The sequence below is a fragment of the Leucopleurus acutus genome, assembly GCF_964270905.1.
Source record: "Leucopleurus acutus genome assembly, chromosome: 13".
NCBI lineage: Eukaryota > Metazoa > Chordata > Mammalia > Artiodactyla > Delphinidae > Leucopleurus > Leucopleurus acutus.
Window position 1 is genome coordinate 90,163,473 of NC_139155.1, and position 10,119 is coordinate 90,173,591.

Sequence of the window (10,119 nt, forward strand, 5' to 3'; positions counted from 1 at the left end):
TTCAAAAAGTCTGCCTTTAAAGCCTGGGAGAGAGAAAAGGTAGTAAAGAAAAGGGTAAACAAATTAGTTATCTGATATTTTAAAAAAAATTTTAAGAAATGAATTTTAAGAAAAGTATTTTTTTTAAGTTTTAAGAAATTCTGCATCACCAATACTCTCAATATCACAGAGAACAATATTATGTAGAAAAATGGAAATTGATCAGAAAATAGAAATTTCAGATTCAATGTGAAACTTTGCTGATGGGTGAAAAATATAATTTTATCTGTTTGCTATGCCTTAAATTACAGGTGAGTTTATGTCGTGACATTTATTAATCTGTGAATTTCCTGTTCATGTTAAGTAAATATCTCATTTTATTTGTTGTCTTAAAAGAACTCTGTATGCTAAGGAAATGACAGTTTTCTGTAATCCAAATTTCATATATGAACTGCTACAGTAGCCTCCTAAACTGGTCTCCCAAGATTTTTCTATACAATAGTCAGTGTAATTTTCAAAAAATAATCTCTTATGAAAGATTCTTAAAGAGCTTCTGATCGCTCTTCAAATAAAATATAAACTCGTGCTGGAGCTGGTAAGGTGTTTTCTAAATCCGGCCTACTCTCCAGCCTGGTTTCATATATGCTTCTCTTTACCACCTTGCCTGCCCACGTTCCAGCCACTGGCCTAGGACTTTTTTTTTAAACAAACATGTCAAGATCTCAATGAGGACTTTTGTTCTTGCTGTTGTACTTACAAAGCTCTGTGTCCCTCCACCTCTCCAATCCTCTGTGGATGACTCCTTTCCTTCAGATTTCAGCTTGTATGTCACCTTCTCATGGAGGCCCTCCCTGACTGCCTTATCGAACATATGTTCCTCTAATCATAGCACCTTATTTGTTTCCCTCATATTTTGAATTTTGCCTAGAGGTCAATTTAGATGAAGTCTAAAAAGAGCCCAGGCCCTTTAGCAACATTTTCAAAAAGTGCCTTTAAAAAGCTGTAGATAGAAAAGTTGGCTTAAAAAGTGTAAAAAAAAATTATCTGAGTTTTAAAAATGGCTAGAATTTATATATCTAACAATAGCCTGAGCAAATCTATATACAACTTTGAAGATATTAAAATCATGCTTTTGAAAATTATTTAAGTAGTTCACGATGGAATTGTTTACTATTTAAAAAAATAGACAACTTAGCTCTGTTTACTATGTAAACTAGAAAATTTAGCAACAAGTAAAAAAATTACGACTCAGAAATGACCACTGATAACGTTTTGGTATATAATCTTCCAGGATATTTCAGTGCACACACATACACACATATTTACAATATATATTTTAATAAAAACATGGTTATACTCTGATATTTTATAATTGTATTTAAAAATCACAGTACAGTAAGTCCCCTACATACAAATGAGTTCCATTCTGAGTCCAATTTGTTCGTTAAGTCCAACAAAGTTAGCCTCGGTACCCAACTAACAAAATTGTCTATATAGTACTGTACTGTAATACTTTTCACACAAATACGTAAAAAACAAACACAAAAAAGTAGAAGTTTTTAATATTATAGTACAGTACCTTGAAAAATACAGTAGTACAAGCTACATCACCGCTGCTTTTATGCTTGCTTCCGGACATCCTGGGCTTGAAGTAAAGACACTGTTACTGTATTCTATACAGTACTGTAAAGTAAACAAAAGCACAACCACTTGTAGAGGATGCATGCACGTGACAATGTACACTAGATACATGAACTAACGTGATTGGATATGCGAACATAGGTTCGTATCTTTGAAGGTTCGTATGTAGGGGACTTACTGTATATTAGATACATCCCCATTTGTCAATAAATACATAATAACATTTTAATGACCACATTACATTCCATTTTATGGTCATACATAATTTTTAAAAACCAATTAGCTATTATTGGGAATTTAGGAATTTTAGTTCTTCACTAGAGTATGAAACTCAGATGACTATTGTTACTTATACATGTTTGAATGAAGGGTTCTTTTATAAAAGCTAAGAAAAAATTGCTAGGTTAAAGGTTTAGCATAGTCTCGCTTTGGACACATACTGCTTACCTGTCCCCCAGAAAGATTGTGTGAATTTATGTTTCCATCAGTAGCCTAAAGAACATGGCACCCTCACCAGTACTGGGTCATTTCACTCCTTTTAATGTAATACACACTGTAGCAGCATATGAACAGTGGCCAAACAAGGTATATGAACTTGAGGGTGGTAGAGGCAGGGCAGGGTATATGAATAATTAAACCTCACTTCTCTTAACAGTCTTAGTTTCTGCATGCCTGTCAATTGTTAGAATATCTTGCTATGCTGAGTGTGACTCCAGTGCTTGGAAAAAATTTTTGATTTTATGCAATTTTTGCCTTATACAATCACTTGAAACCCAATTCTTATTTTAAGTTCAGCCTCCACTGAAATACTAAGTAAACAAATAAAAGGCACAAAAGTTTGGGAAAAACCATACATGTTTAAATAAGTACCTATTATGGGACAAGTACTAGGAATAAGATAATGAACAATTTAGAGTTCCTACCTTACCAAAGCTTAAAGTTTAGAGGGCAAGACACATAATTAACCAGGCAATACTGTGAAGGTGTGAAAAGCATGTTAAAGCAGATGTAGGATACAATACCTAAAGGATGAACAGGCCAGGTTAAGGTCCAGAGAGAGTGAAGAGATGGAGCAGCAAGGGCTGTGGCCTGAAAAGACAGGTAAGAGTTTAGCATGAAGGGTCTTGTAGAACATTTAAGGTAAAAGGAGGGAAGTCCGCTTGAGGATTTAAAGGTGAGATGTAATATAACCTGATTAGTACTTGAGACGAATCACCCTGGGAGCAGTATGGAGAACAGATGAAAGGAAAGCAAACTATATTAACAATATTGCTCATGCAGTGTTCGTTGTTATTATGAAACATCTGGAGGGGAAAATGGATTAAATGTACATTATAGTCCATCCACATAATCAAATACTAAACTATTTCAATGAAAGAATGAAACAGAACGACATATACTGACATAGAAAGATATGATTAAAAAAAGATGGAGGGCTTCCCTGGTGGGGCAGTGGTGGGGAGTCCGCCTGCCGATGCAGGGGACACGGGTTCGTGCCCCGGTCCGGGAAGATCCCACATGCCGTGGAGCGGCTGAGCCCGTAGGCCATGGCCGCTGAGCCTGCGCGTCTGGAGCCTGTGCTCCGCAACAGGAGAGGACACAACAATAAGAGGCCTGCGTACCGCAAAAAAAAAAAAAAAAAAAAAAAAAAAAAAGATGGAATGAAAGTTATGACTCAATTTCTGTACAAAGAAATCTATATTTGTATGTACATGGAATGTACAGAAAGTGCACTCATCCACAATATTAAATTTCTAAGGCAGGAGGATCTGTGAAGAAGGAGGACTTTCTCTTGTGTAGGGCTGATGTTGTTAACATTTTTTCTCATATGCATGTATTACTTTTATAATAAAAAAACACCAAGAGTAATAAATAATAAAAAGTAATAGAAGGATACTGGGCTAGCTGCACAGGAAACATACTGGAAGAAAGTAAGGTCTGGGTCAGAGAAACCCATCACAAGGCTGCTGCAGTAAAATCCAGGTGAGACACCGGGTGAGACTGCTTGAGCCCACAGCTGCTGGTGTGCCAAGTCACTGGTGAGCCAAAACTAGTGCATAAATGCCAGCGCCCCACCAAGCAGAGCACGCCCCCTTCCTGAATGCCACTCAAGATGATCTCCTCGCGCAAACGCCACACGCATTTGGGATTCTTCTCTAACTGCTGCCTGCTACTGCTGTACCCTGGAGGGCCGCAAACACCTAATGAACAATGGGAATATTTGGTGCCATAGCATGACTGCAGGTGCTCCTTTCCAAGCTACGTGTGAATCTTACTAGACTAGGAATCTATCATCTTAGAACCTGCTGGGATTTAATCTAGGCTCCCTCTAAATTTTGTTTTCACTGGTCACAGCCTAGTGTCAGCCCACCCTCAGCTCTGATCTTACGTTCTCTGTCAGTACTGCCATCATAAAAATGTTCTGTATTCCTCATATCCCAGCCACAAACCCCAAATTCCTACCCTTGTGGAAACTGTTTCCATGGTGCCCTCTGAGATTTCCCTGAGTGACAAACTCCTTTATGTCTTCAACAACTTCCCTAAAAATTCCCATCATTTCTTTGCACTAACTTAAACTTGGCTACCCCTGGGAAAAAAACCTACTCGACAACAGTCACATCAAAGGGCTGTCTATTCGCATGCACTCCATATCTATAGGTTGGCGTGTAGGATCAGTTCCCCCTTGCTCACCAATATTATTTCTAACCAATTGCAGCCCCTTGTAAAAAGAAACAGAGACTTTCTTTGAGGCTCATACCAGCTAGTTTCGACTTTCCAACTCTCTTCTTCGTTGCTATCTTATATTCAACTGGACTCTCCTTCTTATTCACTTAGACTTTGCTATTTGCTTTGCTGTCTTCACAGGAGGCCCTACCGGTAACCTGGGGGGACTTTCACATGCATAGAGTCTTCTCCAGTAAAACCTCTGACCAGTCTTTTATCCATCTTACTCTTGGCAGATAATCTTAGCATGAAACCTACAGTCTCATGTCTATATTCTGTTGGCCAAGAAGAGGGGGGATGACTAATCTTGGCCATGGAGGCTGCCTGGGATAAAGAGTTTTGTAACTGGACACACTGCTACTCTAAGCAAAACTGAGGTACTATTAGTAAAGGAGAAGTAGGAAACATGTATTAGGTTAGCAACTAGCAGTATCTGCCACACTGGGCCAGAAAGTTGCTCTTAAGAAACCAAACAGGGACTTCCCTAGTGGCGCAGTGGTTAAGAATCCGCCTGCCAATGCAGGGGACATGGGTTCGAACCCTGGTCCAGGAAGATCCCACATGCCATGGAGCAGCTAAGCCCGTGCACCACAACTACTGAGCCTGCACTCTAGAGCCTGTGAGCCACAACTACTGAAGCCTGCACACCTAGAGCCTGTGCTCCGCAACAAGAGAAGCCACTGCAATGAGAAGACCACACACTACAACAAAGAGTGTCCCCTGCTTGCCGCAACTAGAGAAAGCCCGCGCGCAGCAACAAAAGACCCAACGCAGCCAAAAATAAATAAATAAATAATTTATATTAAAAAAAAAGAGAGATACCAAACAAGCAGTATTGTATAGCTCAGATACTCTTAGCTCAAGTAACTTAGATATAAGTAAATAAAGAGGTAATTAAAACCAACCCACACAGTCCTCCTTTCCTTCTGAGAGAATGGTGGAAGTATTCCTTCTTGCAGCAAACATCAGTCCTTCTATTTGTGCTCCAGATACCTCCATCCCCTTCTCAGGAACTTTATGGTACTGACTGTCCCTCTTCTTATGCCTGCACATTTAATCTCTCCATACTGGATACATCACATTAGGATTTAAACATTTTCTAGTTTTTCATTATTTAAAACATATTTTCCCTTGACCAAATCTCTCTCCAGCTACTTCCCCATCTTTCTCCTACTATTCAAGCTTGTCTATATTTACTCTTTACTTCCTCGTCCTTTATTATGAAACTCATCCTAACCTACCACCAATCCTCAACATACCATTATCTCCACCTAAGTTCAACAATAACCTTCACGTTGCCATACGTTTGCTTTTGAAGACTTCATCTAATTTGACCTCATAGTAGCATTTAAAACAACCGGTTTTACCTTCCTTCTTCAAACACTAGTTTGTCTTGGTTTAGTAAAACTCCATTTTTACTTACTTTAAATATAGGAGGCCTCCATGGTCAGTGGTAGACATTCTCTTTTCACACCATCCATTTTCCCTATACAATCTTACTCACCTCCACACAACCCAGTACAGTCTATCTCCTGATGTTGCTAAAATTATATCTCTGTCCTAGACACCTCTTCAGGTTCAGAACTACACATCAGCCCGTTCATCTAGATATCTCACAACTCTATAAACAGGACTAAAACGGTGACTATTGCCTTTTTCTTCCATCATAGTTTCTTCCTTCCATATTTTGTTTCTTAATAAATTAGAGCTAATCTCATCAGTATCTGTAAAACCAAGTAGCAAAATCTCAAGGGCTTCATTCAGCATTTAAAATTGGTAATTCCCCTCTACTTGAAGACTCTTTGGTTTTCTCATGCTGAAATGTTGGGATTTTCCTCCTGCTTCTCTGACACCTGCTTTCAATGACCTCAGCTCCATCCTCTCTAGCCTAAGCACAAAAGTTCTATCAATATTCCTCTTCCATTCCTCTCTTTTCTATGTTCTTATCCAAATTTGTACACCCAACGTAAAATATTTAAGTCTACATATCTTGTGATCTTTTTCTTTTTTAAAACGAGGTTACTGTATTGACTGTATTTACATACTGTTTTAAAAAAATCAATAAGGTTATTTTTCTCACATAAAAAGATGCACAGATATAAGCAGCGCAGTGCTGGTACAGTTATTTGAAGATATCTTTGGGAAACCAGGATCTCTTTGACACCATCCTTGTCATCCTCATGGTCACAAGATGGCTCATTCAGCTCCATGAATGCAAAATCCAAAGGGAGAAGACTGGGGAAGGCAGAAAGACAAAGTGCAAAAGGCAAAGAGAAAACACTAGATAGGTCTGTCCCCAGTGATACCATCCACTCCCTACAGGGAGGGATGAACTGGATGTTCGATTGGCTACTAACAATACTTGTCACACCAGACCAGAAAGCAACTCTCAAGAAAATAACAATAAAGTAGTATCATATTGTCCAGATACCTTGAAGATAATGCAATTAACTTAGAAATCCATAAGGTAACTGAAAACATATTTAAAATAACTCTAAACAGCTATGGATCTGGAAGTCATAAAGTCATAATAAATATTAGACAACAGAGTTAAAACAAAATAAATTATCATACACCAAATGTGTTATATAACTAAAGGGTGTTTATAGGACTATTTATAGCCTTAAATGCTTATTTTAGAGAACAAAGACTGAAATAATGAGCTTGGAATCCACCTTAAGACACTGAAAAATGCAACTCCATGTTCTTAATAGTTACAAGGTTTCTCTCCCAGTATGAATTCTCTTGTGTATATTAAGTGAAGAATTCTGACTGAAGGTTTTTCCACATTGAATACAGCCATAGGGTTTCTCTCCAGTGTGAGTTCTCACATGTCTCCTAAGGGAAGAGGAAACACTGAAGGTTTTCCTGCATTCCTTACATTCATAGGGTTTCTCCCCAGTATGAGTTCTCACATGCATTCTAAGAGATGAGAGACCACTAAAAACCTTCCCACAGTCAGTGCATTCATAAAGGTTCTCTCCAGTGTGTGTTTTCTTGTGAACTTTAAGGTGAGAGCTTGTGTTGAAGGCTTTTCCACAGTCATTGCATTCATAGAGTTTCTCCCCACTGTGTATTCTCTTGTGCACTATAAGGTAAGAACTTGTGCCAAAGGATTTTCCACAATGATTACACTCATAAGGTTTCTCTCCAGTGTGAGTTCTCACATGAACCTTAAGAGATGTTTTTTGACTGAAAGCTTTTCCACATTGATTACATTCATAGGGTTTCTCACCAGTGTGAGTTCTTATATGTCTTCTTAGGGTTGAGGAATCATTGAAGACTTTCCTACATTCTTTACATTCATATTGTTTCTCACCCATGTGACTTCTCTTGTGCAAAATAAGATTAGAAATCCTTTTGAAGGCTTTCCCATGCTGATTATGTTCATGATTCTCTTCAGTAGGAGTTTGCTCCTGTTGCTTATGGGATGAATGATGACAAAAGGTTTTGTTTTTATTACACTCATAGGAATTCTCCCCCATATGACAATTGTTGCATATAGGAAGCATATTATTATGTTTAAAGTGTATGCCATGTTCGGAGCATGTGTACTCTTTTTGTGCTGTTTGAGTTCTTTCAAGATGCCACAGAGCTCTGTCATAGTCATGACTTTCACAGACCCTCTCACTTACAGAGTTTTGTTCATAACTGTTTAGGATTGAATTATGCTTCCAACACTCAATATCTAAGTAACACTTATGGCAATGTTTACTGATGGAAACTCTCTTTGAAAAAACAAGTTTTGATCTGAGTTTAGAGTCCTTCTTTAATTCATGATAGTCATACAATCCCTCCTGAGATGCTTCCTTCTTTTGAGTAAATGTCACTTGCCTCAAAATCCCCTCTGGGATCTTGTGCTGTTTTCTGATTTTACGGCATTCCCAGTCTGCTCTTAATGTGGGAGACCAATCATCCGTTGTGAATCTTATCATTTTCTTGCCACTAGATGATTTTCCCCCAAAAATATTCTGGTTAGAAGTTGATTCTTTGGTTTTCAGTTGAATCTCCCAGTCTAGACATGTGCCTTGGGGAATTCTCCTTTTCACAGTTCTTATGTCTTCTTGACCCGACAGGGAGATCACAGGCTTGCATAACTGATATTCCACTAAGGTGAGATTCATATAGTTTTCCAACATTACATCTCTGTACATACTTCTCTGAGCAGAGTCCAGCATCACCCACTCCTCCTGGGTGAACTCCACAGTCACATCCTCAAAGGACACTGGTCCCTGTAACCAGGTTGCTGGGAATCCAGGCACTATCCTTTCCCCCTCAGTACTTCTCACATAGAAACAGGCAGAGTCCTGTGTAGGCAGAGCCCATATCGGGCATAGGTCAATGGCTGCCATCTTGAGAGCCTGAATGTGACATCCGCCTGCACAATAGGCCTGAGAGAGCTGGATACTTCTTTTCTTGTTTTTCTGATCCAATCAAGTCAGGGATGCATTTCACTGGGTGTCCTTCCTGTAGCCAAAGAGGCAGGTTCAGGTAAAAAAAAGAAAGGTGAAAATAGGGCCCCATTGGAGGCAAGGTTAAAAAAAATTGTAGACCCTCTCTTTTACCTTCCAGCAAGGTCTCACCTGCTTAAAATATTTATTGGGATTTGTACTGACATGCAATATAGTCATCCTTGGCCCTCTACTGTTATCTTGGTTATTCATACTGGCTTCTCCTGTAGACTACTACTCAGCTCTGGGTAGAAAAAGCATGCATTATTTTAAAATACTAAAGTCAAAGAACCAGTTTAAAAAGACATAGTTGTTTGAATTTCATGCATACTTTGCTACTTTTTAGTTTAGTTTTTAGAATAAAGAATTTTTTTCTAATTACAACTGTTTTAGGTAAATTTATTTGTTGTATATGTAACTTGGTATTTACCCAAATAACCTCACATATAATTAATAGGACTGATGATTTGGCTGCTACCCTACTTAGAAGTTTTATTGGAGTTGTTAAAAGTAAATATGTGACTTTGAAACAAACGTTCATTTGATTACCTGCAATTTAAACTCTATCCTCAAAGTCTATATTTCCTTATGATGATTCATTCTATCTAAAACTTGAATGCGATCAACAAAGAGGCATGAGCTATGTTCTAAGCTTTGAGACTGAGGCCTTTACAATTTTAGATGGTATAATACTTTCCTGAATAATTTTCATAATGGCCTTAATATAAATATCAAAACAATTGACACAGTGTGAAACAAAAGAGGTATGCTTGGAGACTTTAAGGACCACAACAAATCACGCAATAATGTATTACACTAATATTTTTACAGATCTCAATTTTTTAAGATTAGTTGATACCTTCAAATATAAGACTTCTATCTCAGTATTATACTTCAGTAGAGTTCAGGTTTAATGGACAAAATTAGAGAAATGGCATTTTTATTTAGACAAAGATCTTCAACAGGTAGATTTTATGCCCCTAATCCAGAAATGTATATAAGCCTGCCACTTTAGTGTAAATCAGATGGAAATATTTGTCTGATTTGTCCACTGCATGTATTCTGAATACCTAGAACACTCCCCAGCACATGGCAGACACCCAAAAAATGTTTGTTGAATAAACTGAATGAATCTATGGCAATTAAGGTTTTGTGGAAGAAGTATTTTTTTCACATCTATACTCTACTTATAGAAAACAAAACCCCACAAAATCAGAAAGTTAGGCTTCCTCTTCAAAAAAGAACATTAGTTTGCCTTCTGGTTAAAATTATTAAGCTGAGAATTGTACTCTGGGTTCATTTCTTCATTCCCCATAGTTTTATT